Source organism: Lissotriton helveticus, chromosome 2_2 (assembly GCF_964261635.1).
Source record: "Lissotriton helveticus chromosome 2_2, aLisHel1.1, whole genome shotgun sequence".
Lineage (NCBI taxonomy): Eukaryota > Metazoa > Chordata > Amphibia > Caudata > Salamandridae > Lissotriton > Lissotriton helveticus.
The window spans coordinates 110,527,448-110,551,836 of NC_136060.1; the positions used below are offsets into that span (position 1 = coordinate 110,527,448).

Genomic DNA, 24,389 nt, shown 5'->3' on the forward strand with positions numbered 1-24,389 from the left:
TAGGAGGCAGAGGGTGTGGAAGAAGGAAGACGAGACGGAGTTGATCTGGTGGTCCATTTTGAGCTCGGAGTCCAGGATGATTCCTAGTTGCGTGCATGGTTCATGGGGGTTTCTCCGGGTGGGGGGCCACCCGGTGTTTCTCCAGGCATCGGGGTTTGGGCCCATGATGAGTACTTCTGTTTTGTTGGTGTTTAGTTGTAGGCAGCTGTTTTTCATCCACTTGTCGACGGCTTCCATGCCTTCTTGAAAGATGTGTCTGGCAGTGTTAGGTTAGTTGGATAGGGAGAGGGTGAGTTGGGTGTCATCTGCGTACAACACAATGTTGAATCTGTAGGCTCTGACGATGGGTGCGAGTGGTCCTGGATCCCTGCATCGAGGAGTCTGCATATTAGGGTGCGGTGAGAGACTGTGTTGAACGCCGCTGAGAGGTAGAGGAGGATGAGGGCTACTGTTTCTCCTTCGTCCAGTAGGGTGCGGATGTCGTCTGTTGCGGCGAGGAGGGCGGTTTCCGTACTGTGGTTTTTTCTGAAGCCGGATTTGGAGGAGTCAAGGATGTTATGCTCTTCGATGAATGTGGCGAGTTGGCTGTTGATGGCTTTCTCGATGACTTTCACCGGGAACAGAAGCATTGAGATGGGTCTGTAGTTCTTGAGGTTGGTGGGATCCGCCAAGGGTTTCTTCAGGAGGGTGTTGACCGCGGCGTGTTTCCAGTCAAAGTGGAAAGAGGCGGTCGCCAGGGAGAGGTTGATGGTGTGGTGGAGCATGGGTGCGATGGTGTTGGTGGCTCTGTTTAGGATGTGGTAGGGGCAGGGGTCCGTGGGGGCCCCTGGGTGGATTGACTTAATTGTCTTCAGTGTGTCTTTGGTGGTGAGGGCTGTCCAGTTGTCAATCGCTGGTTTTCGGGTGTCATTGATGGTTGGTGAGGGTTCAGTGTGTTGGTTGTCTTCGTCGAAGTTGTCATAGATGCTCTCGATTTAGTGATGGAAAAAGGTGCTGAGTTTGTCGCATAGGTTTTGTGAGGGAGGGATGTCAGTAGACTCGCTGGTGGGTTGGGCGAAGTCCTAGGGACTTACATGCAAGAATAATCCACTTGAACCATGTTTAAAAGTGGAGCAGAAACATTCTCCTCTTGGTTAGCAGCGATAAAGTGCACAGAGTTCTAAAGCCAGCAAAACAATTGTCCAGAGAAGGTGGAAAACCTGTGGTGACCATGCAGAAAAAAAGAGGATTTCCTATGGGTAGAATTGAACTTGCATGTCAGTGTTTCACCACCTCATGCCATAGATGTGCTTAATGTGCCAAGAATTACCACCATTATGTTAGAATCTGAACTATAGCAGGGTTTATTATCATGCCTATGCTAGCATTATGTGATGTATTTAAGTATAGCATCCTGAAAAGTGCTTAGAAGCAGAATAGTTTACTTACTCTGAACCATCTCAATGTTATCAGGAGTTTAAATTATAAAAAGTTAACAGTTACTGACAAGAAGTTGTATGCAACGTCCAATGAGGGCAAGGCTGAATCTGTAACATAGCTTGCCTGTTGCTGTCCTTTTTAGATCGAGCCTAGTGGCAGCGCGCATGCGCTGCTTGCTCTGCGAGACTACTGTAGTAGAGTATGGGAGAGATGCCCCACCCACTCTCCTCCCATATGTTTCATAGGCTTGTGTCATTGTCTTTCATTAATAGGCTTGTTTGTCCCTCCTTAGTACAGCCTTGTCTTCATTTGCACCCTCCCATGGCGACTGGCCCTTTCACTTCAGTTGTTACACAGGACCTGTTATTAGTCTGTAAGCACTATTTACTTTATTTAGGTTCTCTCACTGCAGTCAAGTCAAGTCAAGTCAAGTCAATAAAATGTATATAGCGCGCTACATACCCAGAGGGTCTCAAGGCGCTTGAAGAGGGGTGGGGAATTACTTCTCGAATATCCAGGTTTTAAGTTGCTTTCTGAATGCTAGGTGGTTTTGAGTGAGGCGGAGGTGCATGGGAAGTGAGTTCCAGGTTTTGGCTGCTAGGTAGGAGAATGATCTTCCTCCCATGGTGGTTTTGTTGACGCGGGGAACAGCAGCGATGGCTTGGTTGGAAGAGCGCAGCTGGCGGGAGGGTGTGTAGAAGGAAAGACGTGTGTTGAGGCATTCGGGTCCAAGTTCGTAAAGAGCTTTGTGTGCTTGGGGAGGAGGCGGAAAGTTATCCTCTTATTGACGGGGAGCCATTGGAGGTTTTTCAGGTGACCAGAAATGTGATCTTTACGCGGGATGTCTAATATGAGTCTGGCTGATGCGTTCTGGATGCATTGGAGTTTTTTCTGAAGTTTTGCGGTGGTACCGGCGTAAAGGGTGTTTCCGTAGTCCAGGCGGCTTGTAACCAGTGCGTGGGTGACCGTTTTTCTGGTTTCGGAGGGGATCCAGCGAAATGTTTTAATGAGCATGCGAAGAATGTTGAAGCAAGATGAAGAGACGGCGTTGACTTGTCTGGTCATCGAGAGTGAGGAATCCAGGATGACGCCTAGGTTCCGTGCGTGATCCGTCGGGATGGGTGCTTTTCCAAGGGCCTCTGGCCACCAAGAGTCGTCCCAGGCGGAGGGGGAGGTACCTAATATAAGGACTTCTGTTTTGTCTGAATTCAGTTTCAGACGGCTATGCTTCATCCATTCGGCTACTTCTTTCATTCCTTCATGTAGGTTGGTTTTGGCGATGTTTGGGTCTTTGGTGAGTGAGAGGATCAGTTGAGTGTCATCAGCGTAGGAGATGATGTTGAGGTTGTGTTGGCGTGCGATGGTCGCGAGGGGGCTCATGTATACGTTGAAGAGGGTGGGGCTGAGTGAAGATCCTTGTGGCACGCGGCAGATGACTTCAGTGGCCTCTGACTTGAATGGTGGGAGGCGTACTCTCTGAGTTCTTCCGGCGAGGAACGAGGTGATCCATTCCAATGCTTTTCTTTGGATTCCGATGTTTCTGAGTCGTTGTAACAGGGTGTTATGACAGACTGTGTCGAAGGCTGCGGAAAGGTTGAGGAGGATGAGGGCGACTGTGTCTCCATTGTCCAGTAGAGTTTGGATGTCGTCTGTTGCTGCGATGAGTGCGGTCTCAGTACTGTGTTTGGCTCGGAAGCCGGACTGTGAGGAGTCGAGGGATTTGTTGGCTTCGAGGAAGGCGGCGAGCTGGTTGTTGACAGCTTTCTCGATGATTTTGGCCGGGAATGGAAGGAGCGAGATGGGGTGGTAGTTTTTGAGTTCGGTGGGGTCAGCTGTTGGTTTTTTCAGAAGGGCGCTGAGTTCGGCGTGTTTCCAGCTTTCTGGGAAGGTACCGGAGTTGAGGGAGCAGTTGCTGACGTCTCGGAGGTGTGGTGCTATGATGGAGTTTGCTTTGTTGAAGATGTGGTGAGGGCATGGGTCTGTGGGGGATCCTGAGTGGATGGAGTTCATCAGGCGGATGGTGTCCTCAGTGGAGATTGGGTTCCAGTCATTAAGGATGTTCAAGGGGGGTGAAGGTACGGCAGAGGGTTGGGAGGGTTGGTCTTCGGGTTGGTTGTCGAAGCTGTTGTGGATGTCTGCGATTTTGTCGTGGAAGAACGAAGCTAGGGAGTCGCAAAGGGTTTGAGAGGGGGTGATGTCGTTGGAGTTGGCAGTGGGGTTGGTAAACTCTTTGACGATGTTGAATAATTCCTTGCTGTTGTGGGCGTTTTTGTCTAGTCGGTCTTTGAATGCGGTTTTCTTGGCAGCCCGGATCAATTGGTGGTGTATGTGGGTGGCGTTTTTCAAGGCGTCCCTGGAGTTGGTGTTTGGGTCTTTTTTCAGGCCTTCTCAAGGGAGCGACAGAGTTTCTTGGATTTCTTAAGATCATCGTTGAACCAGGGGGCCTTTTTGCTGCCTAGTTTGATTTTACGTTTTTTCAAAGGTGCTAGGTTGTCGGCGGTGTTGGTTAGCCATTGAGTGAGGTTAATGGCTGCTTGGTTGGGGTTCGATGATTGGGCAGGGGGGTTTTGAAGAAGCGATGAGGAGATCTGGTCGATGGTGATTTTGTTCCAGTTTCTTCGTAGGGTAGGTTGAGGATGGTTGTGGGTTGTGGTCTTATTGTAAACAAAGTGAACGCAGCTGTGGTCCGTCCATTGGAGAACTTGGTGTGACTGAAGGAAATATGTTTGCTGGAGGTGAAGATAGGGTCGAGTGTGTGTCCTGCGTGGTGTGTGGGGGTATTAACAAGTTGTTTGAGTCCAAGGTTGGCGAAATTGTCCAGAAGAGTGGTGGTGTTGTTGTCGTTGCTCTTTTCCAGGTGAAAATTGAGGTCTCCCAATAGAATGTAGTCTTCGGAGGGGAGGGCGTGTGGGGTAATGAAATCGGTGATGTCTTCAGTGAATTGTGCACGGGGTCCTGGTGGCCTGTAGAGGAGGGTGCCTCTGAGTGTGGTCTTGGGGTCGGTGTGGATCTGGAAGTGAAGGTGTTCGGCGCTAGAGAGGTTGACGTCCGAGCTGGTTAGGATGTGGATGGAATTCTTATGGACGATGGCGATGCCTCCTCCTGTTTGCTTGATGCGGTCCTTGCGGATGATCTTGTAGCCTTCTGGGATGGCAATGGTGATGTCTGGGGCTGAGGAGGCGTTCATCCATGTTTCTGTTAGGAAGGCGACGTCCGGAGAGATGGTGTCTAGTAGATTCCAGAGGTCGATGGCGTGTCTGTGGACCGATCGGGTGTTGAGTAGGATGCATTTTAGGTGGTTGGCGTCAGATCTATGTTTGGTGTTAGTGGATGAGGGATTGGTTTGTGAGCAGTCAAACTTGCAGGAGTTGCATGTGAAGGGTCCATGGGTGTGTCCAGGTGCGGCTTGGGCGCAGTTGGGGAGTCGGCCGGGGTTGAGTGCAAGAAGGGAGGAGGAATCGTATGTAATGCGGGTGGACTGGGACTTAAGGGAACCAGGGGGTCTGGCGCTGGGCGCAGTCCAGGCGCGGACGGGCGTAGACGGGCTTACCTTTGGCGCACCTTCGGCGCGGCCGTAGCGCGTGGATGCTGCGCGTTGGGACATCTGTCTTAAATGGGTAGAGGAGAGGGCGGAGCATGGGCGGGTCAGCTGGGAGGCGGTAGCAGGGAGGGTAGGCGGGCCAAAGGAAGGCAAAACAAACACGACAAAATGTATCCTGGGAAAGTGAAACTGGGGCTGAGGAAGAAGCAATTCACAACGAAGCATACAAAGCAGCACGAATGTTCAATGCTAATGGCGGCGGTAGCTTCAATAAGTCAAAGTTCAAAGCAGCACACAATGCACAATGCTAAAGGCGGCAGCAGCTTCAATTAAGGTAAAGTTGCGCTTCAAAGCAAATCGTAATGCGAGGTTTGGCGCTATAATGCGCTATGTTGAATGTCAGCCTACGATACCACAGTGACTATCAGCCAGCTCTTGAGGCCAGGGAGCTGGGCATGCGCTGCTTCAGCTGAAACCGCTTGTGTTTTTCTAAGCAGCACGGCCTTCCCGTAACACTGGCTCCTGCTTTTAATCACTTTAACCCGGCATTATCTTGTGTCTGTTTCAACCCCCAAGTAAAATGGATTTAGAAATGATTAGCGAATTAAATCATGTGAATTCCAGGTAGCACATAATCCTGTGCTACTAGTCTGAAGCTAACAACAGCATATCTGTGTTACATGTCATCTGTACTAAAGCCACCTGACGGGTTGTTATCAAAAGCCTGTTTTATTAACTACAACAACACCACCACCACCAATACCACCACCACCAATACCACCCCAAACTCACCACCATCAACACCACCAATACCACCACCACCATGAATACCACCACAACCACCACCAATACCACCACCACCACCACCACCAATACCACCACCACCAATACCACCACCACCAATACCACCACCATCACCAATACCACCACCCTCACCAATACCAGTACCACCACCACCAATACTACCACCACCAGTACGTACCAATACCACCACCAATACCAATACCACCACCAATGCCAAAATACATACCACCACCAATACCACCACCTTCCCCAATACCACCACCACCAATAACACCACCACCACCACTACCAATACCCCACCACCACTAATACCACCACAACCAATACAGCCACCAGTGCCACCACCACCTAATACCAATACCACCACCAATACCAATACCACCTCCACCAATACCAAAACCACCAGCACCATTACCACCACCACCAATACCAGTACCACCACCACCACCAATACCACCACCACCATCACCAATACCACCACCACCAATACCACCAATAACACCACCACCAATACCACCGCCATCAATACCACCAACACCAGCACCACCAATACCACCACCACCAATACCACCGCCACCAATACCACCACCACCACTAATACCACCGCCACCCCCCCACCATACTGATACCACCACCACCTCAGCGCCTCTCGCGACTAGTAATAGCAGGGGCACTGTACGAGGCCGGAGCTGCAGCCAAGATCATCCCTCTCTCACTCCATGACTGCCATAAAGCTCAGCCCGCCCTCCACCACGAGGTGAAGCCAGGCCCCTACTACAGCTGGAGTGTTTTTTATAAGGGCAAAGATAGCAATGACATTACGCAATGCCATACTGCACCCTCAAATCACGGAGAGGGCTGGAAATAGCCCCCCTGCTCTACCTCCTGAGCCGTGACAGTGTAATCACAGAGCAAAAGGTGTTGGAGCTCCTTGTTAGTGTTTTTAGCTCAGATCATATGTAACTCTCACTTCACACGTTTTGTTTGTGTTTGTGTAATTTACAACACTTACACATCTTCAGCATTTCACTATTTCACACTACTACGAAGATGTCGCAGGCTGGTCTCTTCCTCTGATATTTACAATCTAACAAGCGATCGAGAAATCCCTTTATTGCAGTGCAATAGGTCTCGCATTTGCGAGAGTTTAAGCTATCAGTATTGTAAATAACAATGCCTTTGATTTATGTTTAAAAACCCAAAACATAAATGAAAGGCATTGTCATTTACAATGCCAATAGCTCAAACTTGCATAAATGCGAGACCTATTGCTTTGCAAATGCTTGTTTTGATAAGGAAGACAGTGCAAGCCAGAGAAACTGTATTGGTATTTCATTTGAAAAGTTGCACGTTTGATCAATTCTGCAGCTTGTACAGGGCACTAGCAAGTCAGATCAAAAATCTTGATACAGCTTACCTGGTGTGAGAGGAGGCATCACTGTAATAACTAGCCCTAGAGCAAACTCGAAAACTTGCCCGAGAACCTAGGATGAGAGCACAGACCTCTATGTTTTTTTTGTGAAAAGATTTTATTGAAGTGTTCAAGTAAGCAGCAAACATACATAACTCATCAGAATGCAGCATGAATTGAGGGGGCTCACATCTCTACCCAGCATATAACCAGAAACAGTAGTGAGCACTTCCTAAGCAGGAGAGCATGTAGTATGTGTCAAACACCACCCCGGCCAAAGGTAGAGGGAAAGCATTGAACACTCCACTGTAGCAGGATAAACTTCACAAAACAATCCAGAACAACCCAACCATCTCCTGTTCCCTCCCGAACCCTGAGGTGTCCTATCCACTCAGTCAACTGCAGTGCTAATGTGTGTGGAATGGGGCAGCAACCTTCGTAACCTAATGGAGACTCCTTTACTGGGAACCACCAAAGTCTTTGTGGGCGCCGGCCAGCCTCATGAGGGCAGGAGGCCACCAGGTCCACAGTGTCCCACAGTCTCAGTTGCCACATGGAAGGGTCATAGGGCAACTAGTAGGAATCAATGGCCCCTTCACTGTTCATCCCACCTTTAATGCATCAGTCAACGCCTCTGAAGCCCTTGTAAAGTACATTTGCCTCCTGGCAGAGTACACCTCACTAAGTAATGCGCTCCATCCCAGTACGCCCAACGTAGCATCTCAGCTCTCCACTGCTCAAACCTGGGACCAGAAATGTCCTTCCACTGCATCATTATCCTCTGCTAGGCAAGGACCAGGGCCAAGTCGATGAATCGGGGCCCAACTCCATGTTTAGCAGGGCGGGGATAGATTCCCAGCAAGCACAGCCTGGGACAGAGGTCCAGTGAGTGCTTCATTCACATCTGCCGGAAATCACAACATCTATGACCAATAAGAGGCTAGATGGGTGCAGATCTGGCATAAGTAAAATGAACCTCCACTCTTCAAGTGGCACCTGGGGCACACGTGAATAGTAACTGGGAAGTAGGTGGTAAGCTTTTGGGGTGTAAGATATGCCCGATGTAAGATGTAATAGTGAATACGTTTGAAGCAAGCATTGCAGAACACTTTGGGGTCAACCTCCCACATTTTGACTCAGTCTATGGCAGTCAAGGGTAACACCAAGTTGGCCTCCCACTTCTCCCTTAGCTTAGCAAGAGGCAACAGCATGTCCGTCTGCGGTGCCTTATAGATCCCCAACACCAGTTTCCAAGTATTGGCAGCCTTGCAGATAGATTGGCAACTTTGATGCGTCTGGGTTCGTTATCCCACCTCCCCCAGAGTTTCCTCACTGCTCTAATCAGAGTACCATGGAGCAGAAATGTCACCACCGGAAGGTCCCATTTCGCCCGAAGATTATCAAAGGAGCATAGCCCCCCATCTGCATAAAGCGCATCCACCGAATCTATGCCCACTGCAATCCTGTGCTGCAGGTGACCCAGTTCTCACCCCTGACCTTCATATGCAGGGCCTGAAGCGGTAGCCTCAGGGAGAATGGAGTGAGCATCCGCGTTCTGTGGACCACCCTTAGCCAACAGTGCCGGAGCACATCCAGGTCCTGCTGGCCTGCAGTAGGTGCCCTTTTAGGGTCCAGCAAAAGGGTCAAATGCAGGGTCCACTCTGGGGTGTCAGGCGAGCAAACCGCATCTGTAGCCTCTAGTCCCCTTAACCACCCCATTCACCAATGCAGCTGGGTCAACAGGTAATAGGGCTCAAAGATAGGTGCACATATACCGCCTTCCATGGATGTGTGCTGCAGTTTAGCCGACGCCACCTGCCGCTGGCCCCTACTACAGATCAGGTCAATCTGCATCATGTCTATCTCTCAAAAGATACACGAGGGTACAACCATTGGGAGCACAACAAAAAGTAGGGAAGGCGGGGCAAGAATACCATTTTAGCTATCGCTATCCAAAATTGGAAGTGACTTCCAGAATATTACACTAGCCGAAATGCCGCCACAGCTGCCCCTATATTCCCCTCTAAGATCTCAGGGGTTGTTTGATGCATGTGGACTCCCAGGTCATATATTGCCCCCTGCTCCCATTGCATTCCATACAAATTTGGTGGCTCGCAGGGCTCGACCTGGCAGGGAAGAAGCTGGTTTTGAGCCAGTTAGCTCATAGGCTGGAAGCCTCCCTGAACCCAATGAGGAGGTGCAGCGCCTTCCCAGTTTCCGTCTGCATGTCCCCAAGAAAGAGAACCATATTATCGGCATACAGGGAGATATGAGTGACCTTATGAGACGGAATATCAATGTTGAGTACGCCAGTGCGGGCTGTGCTCCCCAGCTGCTCCACACAATAGCGAAGAGCAGCAGAGACAGTGGACATCCATGCCTAGTTCCCTTCTCCACCATGTATTGCCCTGAGATAGTCCTCCCCGGGAAGACCCTCACAGTGAGAGATCCATAAAGCATTGAGCCCACTCCACAAATCTCTGTCCCACCCCCATATGAGTCATACCGGCTCGAAGATAGTCCCGTTCTAAAGCCTTTTTAATGTCAACAAACATGGATGCAGCCCACTCCAGGATAACAGGGCTATCCCTCAAAAATGCCAACAATCTCCGTATATTGATAGCCATACTGTGTTCGGGGATAAACCTGATTAATCAGCATGTATGAGGCCATAGCATCTTAGACAGGATTCCATTAAGTATCTTGTAATCAAAATTCAACATTGATAGCGGCCTATATACAGTCAGATCTGTGTCTGGTTTCCCAGGCTTAAATAGGGGGACTATGTCGGCCTCCCTTAAGAAGAAGGGCAAGGCATGAGTCTTCAGTGCCTCCTGTAAAAATACTGCCATAATGCTGCCAGGCGGGGGGCAAGCAGGACGATGTCGGACACATAACACTTCTGGGAGCCCATCTGTTCCCTAGCCCTAGCCATTGGCCATACCTCTTCCATAATTTCTTCAAGTGATATAACCCTTCCCAGCTCCTCCGCCTAATCCTGCAAAAGTCGACAAAGCTGGAGGTCCGCCAAGTATTGGTGAATATCCAGTTCCCTCTTCCTGTAATCGCTGGCATACAACTTAGTATAATAATCAGTGAAGGGCTAATTAATCTAATCTTTCCTGTAAAGGCTATCCCCAGCAGTTGTGACCAATTTCAGGATCTGAGCTCCGTTCCTGGCGGGGTTGATCAACCAGGCCAACAAGGAGCCAATGAGATGCACAACTCTCTACCGGAAGGTAGAATTGTAGTCACAAATCTAAAAAGAAGCAATCCAATGCCAAGTACAAAGATAGGTCCCACGTCACCAAAGTGCAATCACAAGGGAAGGCAAAGGTCAGTGCAAAACTTTAGCCGAGTTGAAAAACCAAGATCTGTTGAAGACAAAATAAGGGACAATACAGGGAATAGGGAGAAGGGAAATCAAGGGAATAGAAAAAAGGGAAAAAACTCCAAAGGTGAAGGAATTGTGATATGAGACAAACTATAGCATCAAGTGAAAGAGTCAAACAACTGATGTTGCCAGACACAGTCTTAGCGTCCACTACCACTTTATAGAGCTATACCATCTCTGATCTGGAAGTCAAGCCGTTGTTCAGAGGTGACTAAAGCAGCATGTTTCAGATCCAACCTTGTAAGCTACTGTCCGCCAAGATTGTGGCCTCCACTGCCCCGTCTTTCATTTCATGCATGTGGTGCAATTCATGACTCTCTAATGAGGGTTCATATGTTGTAACCAGACGGGTTTGCCAAATTTCTTTCCTGATTGTCCCTGGGGAAGAGCTTTTACTCCCAATAGCCACTGTGTCATCCTACATGGTGCTGCCCTGCACTTAATAATACTCGCAAAAGATGTCATATGTTCCCTTAAAAGAGTCCCAGTTTGAAGGAAAAATCTACAAAGAGGAATAAACCTACTTGGCAATCTTGTAGTACTTGATTAAAGGTGATTTATTCAGAAATGGTTACGCAAGGCACTAAACCCTCCTTGACATGAGGACAGAGACAGGAAGCCGAATTGGAATATTTTAGATTGCAATAAGACTGTGGAAAGAAGAATGTGATAAGAGAAAAAGATGCAATGTATCTCAACACTCTGAAGAATACTGATGTCTCTTGAGTCATTATGGAAACCTAAAGACAAGATTAAGGTCCTGAATTATATCTTGGCAGTATGTATTCTCTGTTACAACAATGGCAGAGTATACATTCTACTAAGATAAAGGTCTACCTACCTGATGCAGACAGACCATAGGTTTACTCATGGTGGAGACTAGTCTATCTCCACCATGAATAAACCCCTTCAACGGGCCTGCTGAGTAAGGGCTGTAGGAGACAGACTTCTAATTCCACCTACCTAATTTAGATGGGCAGAATTAGAGGTCAGTTTTCATTTCCCATCACCGCCAGCAAAATCCTGGCAGGAAAAGGGCAGTGAAAACTGCTAAATGCTCCCCTTGGCGAGGGGAACATTTTCTTTTTTTATTTTCAAAAAGAAAATCACAAAGCAGGAGTTTCTTTTTGAAAATAAAAAATAAACCAGTTTGGTGCACATCTCCATCATGTTGACTGTGGTTCCTGACAATGTTTTAAGAAATGACTGCCTGCTTGGCGGTCATTTCTCAATTTGTGGGGCAGCAACTCCATCAGGGCGATGGTGTAATTTACTCCATCTCCCCCTGTTGGAGGAATAGGCCTCCCTCCAACATCTAAATTAGGCCCTAAGTACAATAAGCCTGTATACAATTGTCTAACACCTTCTTGTAAATTGGGTTACTGATTGATAGGGGTAAAAGCCTACTCTAGCAACCACAGTTTCAGTCAGGGTAAAGTCACAAACAAACCCCAAATTAACCTGTGCTTAACCCTCTGGTAGCTTGGTGCAAAGCAGTCAGGCTTAACTTAAAGGAAAGTATTAAAGTATTTATAAAGCACTTCAAACAGTAATATAGTGAAAACACAACACAAATAAATATCCCGCACCAATTTGGAAAATAAAAATGCAATAAATTATTCTAGACCAAATTGACAAAAATCCAGCCAGTAGAACTAGAGATATGCAATTTTAAGTATGTAAGTGAAAATAGCACTTAGAAGCACAAAGCGCCAACTATGATTATCATGTCGCATCAGACTGATACAAGGTCACAAGGTCAGGCCGACAATGAAGGTGTGCAGGCTGGGTACAGGGACCATTGCACAGCGGTGGTTCCAAGGAGACTGCCGGCTGTGATGCAAAGTCTGGCATCAGGGATGCATTGCACTGCAGTGTTTCCACAGCTGAGCTGCAAGGAATTGCATCGCTCTGTTTCGGTTTTGCCCACAGGATCATAGTTGGGCTGGCAGAGCAACTTGAGGCTCAATTCCAAGGGTCCAGGACTAGGATGGTACCACCTGAGGGGTAGGATTCACAGCAGACAGAATCCATTTGCTGGGTCAAGGTGGGTGGAGCGTATTCTGTCTCTGAGGGTAAGATCAGGCGGCCTGCCAACTAGCCCTTGAAGTCACTCTAGTAGTCCTGGGATCAAGATGCAGGTCCATTCCTTTTTACTCTGGCAGCAGGGCAACAGAATAGCAGTCCTTACAGAGCTGCACAGCAGTCCTGAGCCTTCCACAGGTCCAGAGGTGTGCTAAGGAGTTGGTTATGAGGGTACATTTTTTATAGCTGGTGCCCAATTTGAAGTAGGAGAAGGTACTGTTGGTTTCCACTTCTAGATGTATTTGGAATTTCCTGCCTCCCTGCCCTGGCCCTAAAGCTCTTTGTGAGTGTGCTCAGGCAGAGCCTTTATGATGTGCAAGTGGGGTAGGTGACAGCTGCACCTCTTCATAAAGTCAGAGATGGCTCATTCTGCCAAAACCTATTCTCCTTTGTCTCACTGTCTGGAAGCGATACACAAAGACAAACTGCCAGCTACACCCAGTCATGTGACCCAGGATACAGGCTTCAGGCACCAAAAGGTTGGGACAATAAAATGCCAACTTTTTAAAAGTGGCCTTTTTTTTTACTTGGGACACAAAATCCAACTTTACCATTAAAGAGGACTTTAACCCCTTCGACGCTCATGACGAGCCCAGCTCGTCATGGAGTTTCCATTGGTTTCAATGGAAATTACATGGAAGATCATCAGGTACCCTTAGCATCCAAGTGGTTAAAATAAAAAATGCTGAGACGCCAAACTCGATATTCCTACTTGCTCCCCATTGAAAGTTGGCACTTATTAAATAAAATAAGGTAACCCAATGTTATCCTATGGGAGATGTAGGTCTTGCAGTAGTGAAAACGAATTTAAGGGCCAGATATGCGACCATTTACTTTAGCGAGTCACAAATTGCGTCGAATTGCGACTCGCAATTTGCGACTCGCAAAAGTGAATGTAGAACAGTGTCTGAGACAGTTTGCGATTCCCAATGGAATTGTAAATTGCATGCCTCATCAATATTCATGAGGCAAGCGCAATCGTAGATATCCTCTACGAAAAAGGAATCTATTCTAATGCACTGTGCTGGCTGCATTCATGCCTAAGCAACCGAACACAATCAGTGCATCTCGATCAATTTCAATCCAAACCCACCCCATTGGCTGTGGTGTCCCGCAGGGGGCCTCACTAAGTCCCACCCTATTCAATGTCTATATTTCATCATTGGCCAAAATTGGTAGGAAGTGGGGCTTTGCCATCTGCTCCTACGCGGATGACACGCAACTGATGGTGGCCCTGGACGAAAAACCAGAAATTATTAAATCAAAGCTGCACAACTGTCTCTCTGAGATGGCCCAATGGATGCACACGCACTGCTTAAAGCTGAATGCAGGAAAAGTCAAAATCCTATTGTTTGGTGGCGCCAAACAAGTGTGGGACGCTACCTGGTGGCCACCCACTCTAGGCAATGCACCAACTCCAAAACAACACGCCAAAAACATGGGCATCATTATGGATGACGCCCTGACCATGAAGGAACATGTGCGGTCCCTCTGTGGCAAAGGTTTTGTTATCCTGAAGCTTCTGGCCAGACTTTTTCCCTGGATACCATTAGACTGCAGACGATCTGTGACGCAAGCCTTGCTAGTTAGTCTGTTGGACTATGGGAATGCACTATTTGTAGGCATGAATGAGCACCTATTTACATGGCTACAGGTGCTGCAGAATGCGGCTGCAAAACTTGTCTGCAATAAGGGGAAGTTTGATTCTGCCTCAATGTCTTTGAAGAAACTGCATTGGCTGCCGATGCGCCAAAGAGCAGTATTCAAACTACTTAGCCACACTCACAAAGCTCTTCACAAAACAGGCCTTAGAATACTTCAGGAGAAGATTAAATTCTATGTTCCCACAAGGAGTTTGCGGTCGCTTCGATCAGTCTTCGCCAGAACAAGGCGTATTAAGAAAGTAAGGACAGGAGGACGATCATTCTCCTATTTAGCAGCCAAGAGGTGTAATGAGCTCCCCCAAGACCTAAGACTCATATCTAACTACAGTCAGTTCCGAAAAAAATTAAAAACACACCTATTTCCTAAATTTTAAGTAACAACTTTGCAGACTCACCAGGAAATTTGGTTCTTAGCGCCTTGATATCCCTTGGGATGAGTGTTGCGCTCTACAAATAACATAAAATAAATAAAAAATAAAATACATTTGTGACCCCAATGGGAATGGCTAGCACTCCCAGGGATGGTGGCCTACTGGTGTCAGCAGACCACCATGTCTGTGACTGCTTTTTAAATAAAGCAGTTTTTTCTAAAAAAATGCAGCCCGTGTTCCTTAAAGGATAACGGTATGCATTTAACGAAGAAAAAATAAACTTTTCAGTTTCATTTTATATGGGCCGGCAGTGGTACCTGTGACCACTACAGCTCTTAAAAAATATTTTCGCAAACACTCACAAAGGGGAAGGGGTCATTTGCGAGTAGTTTACCAACTACTTGAAGTAGGTGGTAAACTGCGAGTGTTTTGCGGCCGCAAAACAATCATACATTGCTTAACTTGCTATTAGGAAGGGACGACCTAGGTATGTCCCTTCCTAATAGCGAGTCACAAACCATATTTTGTGAGTCGGTAATAGGTTACCGATTCACAAAATATGGTTTGTGCATGGGGCAGACCAATTTTGCAGTCGTAAACGGTCCGAATTCCCTTTTGCGACCGCAAAAAATGGTCTACATCTGCCCCTAAAAGTTCTTCACTATTAGGATATGTAAAAGTTAACTGTATATATCCAACTTTTACATTTCTTTTATAATCAACTTTATTGAAAGTTTTGCGGCGAGACACAGCATCGCACAGCGCAAGATATGATCGATAGAAATGCATGGCATAGCAGCAAGCCCAAATAGCGTATAACATTGCATTATCAAATCAATAGACCAAAACAGCCGCACCATTTTCCCAATACACATTCATGCTTCTAAGTGTAGCAATAGGCTGAAAAAACTGGCTTCTCCTGGTGAGCACACCAGTCCACCCCAGCATGCCAGCTCCTAACAGTCTGCGGCTTCGGTCGTTTCCTTGCTTGGCAAACACGCTTAGCTCTAGGGCTTCCTACCTCCTCTATTAACCCTAGCAAAGCAGTACGGGGTGTTAACTCTAGGGTGCAGCCTAAGGCAGAGGAAAGTATATGACCCACCTCCTCCCAGAAGGGCCTCAGCACCTGACACTCCCAGGCTACATGGTAGAAATCCGCTGCGGGAAGCGCACACCATGCACATGCTGCTTGCACATTGGGGAGCAAGTGTTGTAAGCGCCTAGGAGTGAGGTATGTTGCACGCAAGTAATTGAACTGTATCAAAAACAGTTGTGTAGAAATCGCCATCTCTTTAGGCACCATGCAAGCCTCCCTCTACTTGTATTCATCCAAGTCCCCACCCAGGATGGGGCCTTCTCAAGGCCATCTGGGGCTTGGATCACCAGTGATCGATAAATCATTGATGTTGTCCCTTTACCTAGCTTCCCTTGCAAAATCTTTGCCTCCAACGGTCTGTATTCAGACATGAATCCTCCGGTAAATCATGGGCCAACAAGGGCATGGCGCAGTTTGAGGTACCAAAAGAACTACGAGTTAGACAGTGAACACTTGAATTTTAACTCTTGAAATGACATAACGCTCTATCCATTATAAACATCTCCGAGGTGCTAGATGCCAAGTTGATCCCAAGGCATGATCCCAAGGGTGATAACTGACCAAGCCACGTTCTGCGCCATAGAGGGGTCATCCCAGTTAGGCAGTGGTTCTTACCAGTGAGGTGAAGGGCCACTCTCCAACAGGTGAGGGACACCTGTGTACAGGAAGACAGAGTACTCGGAAGACTCGCTCCATATAAGAGATCAAGCAGGCTGTCTATCCTCAGCGAATGCATTTCCAATCGATCCACCAGATCTTCCTACTCACCTGTGAACCAGTCATTCCCCGGTACCACATGGGCTGCAAGATAGTATAAGTAGATATCCGATAAACCCAGGCCTCCATCAAAAGGAGACTTTCACAGTGAGTAAAACACCACTCTGTGGCGGGCCCCAGTCCACACAAGGTTGGTAATCTTCGCGGTCAATGATTGAAACCATTTTCCGGGGATGGGATTGTGATAGTTACTCAGCATGTACAAATAGCCTGGCAGGCACACCATTTTAAAAAGGGCTGCATGCCCTATGGGGTTCAGGGGGAGTGTGGCCCAGTCGCTGAGATTGCAGGTCACGCCACAGGTCCAGACCCCGAAAATTAAGGGTCCAGTGCAAATCCTGGAGAGGAGACATGTGTACCCCTAGATACTTAAAGGAGTTATGCAGAGTAGGAATGTTAGGGCTCCAAACCCGCTCAAGAGTGCCGTCCTTTACTTCCAATATGCGGGACTGCCTTCATTAACCCGAAGCCTGGATGCTTCACCATACAGTCGGAGGAGTTTTAGGCAGCGGGGCCCAGAGCGCTGTGGATCTTTCAAGAACAGAATCATATCACCTGCGTACATCGCTACACGGTCTTCAAGGCCTATTCCCCATCGCCAGCCCCACACCTGGCCACGATAGAGGCTCTATCACCAAAGCAAATAGCAATAGGGACAGTGGGCACCCCTGGCGCATGTCACGCTCGATGGAAAATGCAGGAGATAAGACCTCATTCACCCGGACATGAGCAGTCGGGGAGTGGTAAAGAAGCCGAACCATATGACGGAGCCCCTCTCCCAGGCCAACCCGATGAAGAACGCCATCCATAAAGGCCCTCAACACTGTATCAAACGCTTGAGTGAAATCAAGAAGTAGGCCAGCGTGCTATTGAGATCTGACACCTGGGACAGTGCCACGTGGACGCTCCTAATACAGTGGCACATGCTATGGCCCGACATGAATCCACAATGAACCGGGTGGACTAGGTGAGGTAGGGCCCTGCCCATCTATCCTGCTAACATTTTTGTATAGATTTGATGTCAGTGTTTATCAGTGAAATTGGTGGAACACTAATCCTTAGGGAGACCCTCTTTGGGCCGGAACATGATTCTAGTGCAATCTAGTTCTAGCGGAAAGGACCCCTGCTGCAAATCAGCTGTATAAAAATTCAGAAGATGGGGACATAGGCTCTCATGGAAGCGCTTGTAATATTCAATAGGATAGGCATCTGAGCCAGCCCTCTTTCCAGCTTGCAACCCCAACACTGCAGCACTCACCTCCTCAAGTATCAGGGCTTGGTCCAGCTCCTGGGCCAAGGCTTTGGGTATAGTTGTCAGTGATATACTATCTAGAAGGGGATTTGGAACTTCCGCTAGTGGTGGGAGACATCATGAATATAACCCCGCTAAAAGTCAGCAAAGGTCTGAACTATTACAGGGAGCTCCTCCCGGGGACATCCTGACAAGTCCTGAATTACCGGGACCACTCGGCCGGAGACTCCACGGGTTGCCAGCCAATACAATCATTTTCCTGAATTATTGCCTGAGGCATATACCCTCTGCGTGGAGGCCCTCCAGCACTGTCTGGCCTCCTCTTAAGACACCTGCCGAAGTTCCTTACAGGCTATGGCTAGGAGACTAAAGGAATGCTTGGTGTCCCATAAATAGAGAGCAGCTTCCACTCATAGGATCTGGGCTTATAAGTCAGTCAGCCACGCTACTCAGCACGCCTTAGCCTGACGAACATAGCCTTTATTGCCGCCTCTCACGGCAGGCTTACTAGCTGCACTTAGCGTCACCGCCGAGGCTACCAAGCCCACATTGAGCTAACATTTGTTACATCATTACCCCTCGACAAAAACCTCACATTCTGAACTCTGCAATTGTCAAGCATTAAACCTCCAGGCTGGGCATAAAACAGCGGGCTGAGCACCGCACAACAATAACAAGGAGCATGATCAGAAATGCCACGCAGAAGAATGCACACCGATTGAAACAAGAGAAGATCTGCTGCCGGCAACCACACCAAGTCCATGCCGGATTCCGCTGCATGCATGGCAGATTGATGGGTGTAAGCCCACTGGACAGTATGCCAGGAGCGCCAGGTACCACAGAGGCCCTATGAGTCTGCCCAGGAGGACAAGCAGACCAATCGGGAGTGCCTTGCAGGACAAGGGGTGGAGGAGGTGTCCAGGACTGGATCAGGAAGCGCATTAAAGCCTCCTCCAACCATCGTGAGGCCCTGAGGGAAGCTCAAGATGAAGGATCTCAGAGATTGTAAGGAAGGCTACAACAAAGGCGGCGGGACATAGCAGTATATAAAATTATAATGCCTCACTTCCAAACGGCTCTCAACACCCAGAGTGTCCGTGTGGTGTGCTGTAACTGCTAGGGAAAGGGATTTGTGCAGCAATATGGTGACTCTCCTGGAGCCACTTGTAAATCTGCATCGTAAACACTATCATAGCCGAAGCGGCCCAGAAAAGGACAGTTCGGACCTAGTAGGTGGGTCTCCTGCAATAAAACAACTGCAGGTCTGTGACGCTTGATGTATCGTAACACTGCACAATGCTTAATGTGGTCTAGGAAGAAGTTCACATTCCTAGGGGAGGTCATATGCAACCGAAAAAGACCAGGATTTGACACCACCCAACCAGGAGGGCCGTGTAACGCGAAGGGCCTGCAGTGCCAGGCCACATCAAGCTAACCGCTATTGTCTGTGTGATCGCCACTACTAACCTAGAAGGAAAAAACAGCATTAAAACTGCAATTTCAATAACGTAATCAAGGCTCCAAGGCCCAACAAGACTACCCACCCCTCAACTCCGCCAACCCCACACTTAATCCAAAGAAGTATCTGTCACCCTAACTAATGAACCCCAAACCTCTATCTAGGGGATAGGAAACCAATATGTTCTATAGGCGCCTGTACAACAGGATCTAACACCTGACAATGAATTACCACACATAAAATTAAATTTTTCCCCCTGGTACCCAGCATAAGGAATAACCAAATCAAGAACCGCGTGGGCCAGGAATTCTACTCTCCGGCAAACCCCTCTCTACCCGCCGTTCCCATACTACTATCAGCGCAAATACAGTAGGAGCATCTAAGTCATGGTGTGTCTGACGGCTGAGACAAGGAGCCCAGGTCCACCTCTGCAGACCGAAAGACCAGTGGAATATCGAAGAGTTTCTCAACCTCTCTTTGTGAAGCCAGGTCCGAGGCAAAATCCTCCTGAGACGAGCCTGGACCTTCCTCATTGACTCCACATTGGACCCTGGGCCTCCAAGATCAGGAGTGCCCCCGCCGACACCTGGAGAGTCTGGTGTGACTCAGGCGGGAGGGGAAGGGTGTGCACTGCAGCAGCTGCCACCCGGTTGTCCATTCTTAAGCCTGATCCGGTGTATCGAAGAATAGGGTGCAGTACTGGAAGAAGACCTTGAGGGGGTTGGGAAACAGAAGCATGTAGTGCAGATCTAAGGTTACAGAGTTTTTGCTTCACCACAGTGAAGGAGCGCCTCCGCTGCTGCCCCCCCTTCGTATAGTCAGGTAACAAAAGAAGCTTTGAGTTGTCAAACTGCAGATCAGGATGTGCCTGTGCCTCCGGTAGTATCACTTTCCGGTCTTTAAAGTCGAGCAGCCTCTGGATCACAGTCTGCTGGAAGGCCCCAGGAGGAGGCCTCGGCACCAGGGAGTGGTGCTCCCTCTCAAGGACAAAAAAGGGGGACAGTGTGTCTTTGGGCACCCATATTTTGAAACAGTCCTCCAGCCAGGGCCAGACTAGCCCTGTTCGGCCAGAGGGGTGGGGGCTGTTTTTGTGCCGGTGAGGGCTGGTTTTGTCACTGGGGGCCGGTTGTGCAGGAGTGTTACAAAAGCGGAAGCAGTGCTACTTGCTAGCACCTGCCCCCACTCCCAGGGCCAGTCGAGCAGCAATTTGCCTGGGCTGGTTGCTGTCCCCAGTCTGGCCCTGCCTCCAGCACCCCGCCAGACCCCTCTGCTCCAAGGATTCATGTAGGTCAATAAGTCTATCATTGTTACCCCGAGATCTGTTCTCGGCATCCTCAGCTCTCTCAATCCGGGAGGACACCAAGGCGGACAGCCTTGAGAAAGGAGATTTTGTCTACGGTGGAGGAGACACAGTTTTTGACCTCTGTGGTCCTGTCCACTATGTTATCCAGGTCTTGCTGTAGCAGGGAGAGATCCACTTGGAGACTATATACTTTGGACTCCACAGCATCCCTGAAGTCCTGTATGGCCTTGCAGACCACAGCCAGATCCACAGCCACTTGCTGGCGTCTGATCTGTCAAACCTTTCCCTGGTCATGAGGAGCTGTTGGTGTATTGTATATTGATCCATCTTCATTGTGGCGGAACATTCTCCCATCCCATCCTCCAGAGTCAGGAGTCCAGAAGTCGGGTAAGCAGAAAGCAAGGTTACCTCCAGGACAGCACACGGAGCGGCTGAAGGAGCTGGCCGAGGGAGCCAGCAAACCCCTGGGCCACAAGGTGATAAAACCCCACAAAGCAAAGGCCGGGTGGGCGCAATAACTGTCCAAAAGGAATTTATAGGTGGGTGTGTTAGATAGGAGGGCTCCTGCTCAGGCCAGCATTCCTGGTTCTCACACCAGTGCACCTCAATACCCCTCTCCACACCCTGGAGGAGTAGCCTGGAGGCAGTCCACTTCCCACCCTGAAACACTTACCTGGGGTCCCTAGCCCAGTCCGCTGACAAGGAGAAATTCAGCCTTCAATGATACCTCAGGCATCAGGCCTACAGGGAGTACCACCAACATATGGCTCAGGAAAGGTCACCCAGGTCCCAGGAGGGGAGGGCTCCCCTGCTGTACAGGACACAGACCAGCAAAGGTCTGGCCCCCACTGCTGTCCCTTTAACCCTGTTGGTCAGGCACCCCACAGTCCGCTGCCGCAGCCACCCGCCACATTCACGGCAGCACGACCCGAGTCGAGTCCAGCCTCCACAGTACTAAAATACAGCCACAGGCCCAAAGGCTGGATCCAACAGGCTGGCAATTCCACCTTCGCCCCGGGTCCTCCTCCCCTGCTGATGACACATGGTCCTCTAGGCTGCCAGTCCCCCCCTGGGCCCCCTCGACCACACATGCTGTCCAGGCCCAGACGGGGAGGGAAGGAGAAGGAAAGACCATGTTATGCTGCCCAGGCTGCCTATGCGCAGCTCCTACCTCCGGCTCGAGGCGGCCTCTGCTGTACCATCACAACTCTCCTGTTCGGCCACAGCAGAACGTTGGAGAAATTGGCCCAGCACCTCTCGGGAGCCTCTCCGCTGCCTCCCAGGAGGTCACCAACTACTGGGGCAGCGCCTCACCGTGCGGTCGGCACCGTCTGCAATCGACCACAGCCTGCTCCAGCCTTTGCCCACAGGTAAGGGGGTCCACCCTCTAGACAGGGCTCCCCTGATTGGGGCAGTGAATCTTCTTTGGGGCCTTGCCACCCCGACTGCAGGAAGTCGAATCGGGCGATTCCGCCAGGCTCAGCGGCTCTGCGAGAAAGGCCGGTTCCTGCAGAGGCCCCATGGTTTGGCAGGCCTCCACGATGCTGCAATGGTCCAGTGGCCCAAGAATGGGTCAAGAAAGGGCTTTTCTGTTACCCAGAGCTTCACAAGGACCCCTTGTGTCCCATAGGAGCAGGAAGGACGCCTCTGTCAGGTAAGATGACAATGGATCTTCCTCAGGCAACGGGAGTATCACTAAAGCTCGACAATCATTTTGCCTGCCCAGTCCACTCCTCCCCCCCCTCACCCCGACATATCCAACATTTCAATTACACTGACCCTTCCCTATGTGCTGTTAGGGCCTACCCTAGTGATGAAATATATGTATTAAAAAGGAAGGTTTAGGCCTTGAGAAATGATTATTTTGTCAGATCGAAATGGCAGTTTAAAACTGCACACCCAGGCTTTAATGTCAGGTCTTAGGTATGTTTAAAGGGCTACTTAAGTAGGTGGTACAATCAGTGCTGCAGGCCCATAATGGAGCATATCATTTAAAGGCCCTGGGTTCATATAATACTGGTTTGCTAGCGGATTATGAGTCAATTAAATGTGCCTTGGTTATCACCTTGTTTAAAGGAGAGCACGCACACACTTTAGCACTGGTTAGCAGTCTTAAGGTCAACAAAAACGAGATAAGCAAAAGTAGAGGAATAAGGCAAAAGGTTTGGGGGGAGACCACCCTAAGGCTCACAGTTCTAACACACTTGCTCGATACAACAAGGTTGTATACTCTAATATAAATAAAAAAACATTGATCAAGAATGTATGTAGCTCACACTGATGCCAACTAATCACTCCCCCAAACAATTACCTTGAACAACAATTACCTTGAATACCATATAGGCTTTATGAAAAATAACTATTTTTCAGGAACTTCAGGGCCACGTGTATCAATCAATTGTGCGTTCACAAATGGACCCATTTGTGAATGCAAAAAAGTCTTTATACATGTACCAAACCCTATTTCTTGATTTGGTAAGCTGTTACCAACTCACAAAATGGGTTTGAGATTTGGTACTTGGAAGGGGCGTGTTTGTGGAGTCCCTGACAAATAGCGAATCGCAGCAGTATGTAAGACATTTTTGGGACCGTGAATGCAGTCGCAAAACATTCAGAATTTACCACCACCTTCAAGTTGGTGGTAACCCATTCGCAAATAGGAAGGGGTCCCCAAACGACGCTTTCCCCTTTGGGAATGGTTATAAAAACATGTTTTAAGAGCAGGCAGTGGTACCATGGATCACTGCCTGCACTTAAAAAATGAAAAGAAAACTTTTCATATATAATTTTTTTAGACGCAACCCATTTTTCTTTAAGGAAAATGAGCTGCTTTTTGAAAAATAAAGATTGCTTTATTTAAAAGCAAACACGGACATAGTGGTCTGCTGACCCAGCTGACCACCATTGCCGTGATTTTAGCGATTCATAGGGGTCACAAATTGCGATCTAACTCTTCAATATTAATAAGGTAGATTGATTTGTAACCTCATCGGAATCGCTAAATGAGTTTCATACATTTGTAATAGCGATTACCTAATTGCAATTCACAGAAAATCGCAATTAGTTAATCTCTATTACAAATGTTGATACATGTGGCTCAAAGATCCTTCTTTTCCTTAACATAGCTTGGCATTCAAATGTGTAATAGAAAATATGAGTTTAGATTTAAGAAGAATTTTCTTTCTTTGTTCCTTGTTGGGCTAAATTGATTGTTAATGTTTCTCTAGTATCAGGCCAGATTCCTAATGCTCTAAAACTGTCTGTGGTAACCCCTCTGTTAAAGGAGACTTCACTCAGCCCGGACAATTTGCATAATATCAGGCCTATTTCACAACTATATTTCCTTGCTTAGTTGCTGGAGAAAGCAGTCTTTCATCAGTGCAGTTAATTTGTTGAGATCAAAACTGTGCTACATTCTCCCCAGCTCGGTTTTCGTTTCGGTCAAACTACTGAATTGACAGTATTTTCAGCTTTGGGTGACTTACTCTGCTATGCTGATGCCAATAGTCATGCTATCTTGGTCCTTTTGGGTCTGTGTACAGTGTTTAACACAGTTAGTCATCAAAGCTCACTGACTTTGAGGTCAAAGACTTTGCTGTATGTAGCTTGGTTGGCAGACTACCTGTCAAATAGATCATTCCAGATATTGTTTCCACCTTATTTGTTGTCTGTTCAATAATATTGATTTGGTGTCTGTTAAGGGCTCAATGTATTAATTTATGCATATTCCACTCTATTCCATCAAGCAGTTTTGATATTTTTCTCTTTGCTGACAGTACGTAAATTGTCATCAAGATCTTGGGAGATTTTCTT

At 48.3% G+C, this 24,389-nt stretch overlaps 1 protein-coding gene across 1 annotated transcript in view; it reads right to left on the reverse strand.

Annotated features, from left to right (window-relative positions):
- Positions 1 to 24,389, reverse strand: part of EXOC1L (exocyst complex component 1 like) — a 177,656-nt gene that overhangs the window by 68,832 nt on the left and 84,435 nt on the right. The window lies entirely within an intron of this gene.